This window comes from Canis aureus, chromosome 20 (assembly GCF_053574225.1).
Source record: "Canis aureus isolate CA01 chromosome 20, VMU_Caureus_v.1.0, whole genome shotgun sequence".
Lineage (NCBI taxonomy): Eukaryota > Metazoa > Chordata > Mammalia > Carnivora > Canidae > Canis > Canis aureus.
In genome coordinates this window covers 31,874,976-31,876,139 of record NC_135630.1, presented here as the reverse complement: position 1 = coordinate 31,876,139, position 1,164 = coordinate 31,874,976, and the positions used below count along the sequence as shown (strand labels likewise).

Below are 1,164 nucleotides of genomic sequence, written 5' to 3'. Positions count from 1 at the left end.
AGTTACTTTAAATTTAAGCAGATGAAATTCTCCAAATAGTAGATCTAGGTTAGTAGGATGGATAAGAAAAAACACAGTACCCAATTACTAATAATATCTCGTAAGATATTATAATATCTGTAAGAAACTCACTTTTGGTCTAAGGAAAAACCTAGATTGCAAATGAAACAATGGAAAAAGATATTACATGCCACTTGTAACAAAAAAAAAAATAGGAGTGGCTATTTTAATGTTTAAAAATAAAATTTAAGTAAAATCTTTTTTAAATCACAAATTTAGACATTACATAATAATTGAAGTGTTATTTCTTCAAAATATACAACAATTACATATGCACCAAATATCAGAGCTCCTTCATATCTGAAGCCAACATTGGCACAACTGAAGTTAGATATAGGAAGTTCTACAGTAATAGTGGAAGACTACTACATCGTACTTTAAATAATGGATAGAACAACCATAGAAGGTCAATAAAGAAATAGAGAATATCAACGACACTATTAATAAGCTGGCCTAAGAGACCTTTTTATCCAAAATCTGTTTATCGGGATAGTTTCCCACTTATCTTGATTTAGCACTAAAAGTTCTGCTTTCAGCTGAAGGAACATCCTTCTGTGAGTCTAGCTTTTCCTCCTGTAGGCTGGCAAAGGACAGTGGAGCAGCCAACACACAAGAACTACTATGTGTGCATAGATAAACATGGTGGTGATTTTATAGCATCCTGGGTACTTCACATCCATGATGAAGTAGGAGTTGGGGCTCTGCACTAGGCACTTCTTCTTATGCTTCTTTTTCTCCTCTTCTGTGGACAGATGGAAGATGTCCTTCACAATAGGCATGTACTCATGGGAAGGTCACCATTGCCAGAAAGTCTGGACCTAATAGACATTTATGGCACGGTGCACTCGACAACAGTAGATTGCAATAGTAGGTTCTCAAATATACATGGAATATTTTCTATAATAGACCATGTGTATAGTCACAAAATAATTGTGACTTAAAAAATATTTTTTAAAAAGATTTTATTTATTTATTCATGAGAGAGAGAGAGAGACATAGGCAGAGGGAGAAGCAGGTTCCATGCAGGAAGTCCGAGGTGGAACTCAATCTCAGGACTTGATCCTGGAATCCCAGGATCATGCCCTGAGCCAAAGGCAGATGCTC

At 35.6% G+C, this 1,164-nt stretch overlaps 1 pseudogene; it reads right to left on the bottom strand.

The window, feature by feature from the left end:
- Window positions 1-577: 577 nt before the first annotated feature.
- On the bottom strand, window positions 578-845 carry LOC144291385 (small ribosomal subunit protein eS27-like pseudogene; annotated as a pseudogene).
- Window positions 846-1,164: the final 319 nt, after the last annotated feature.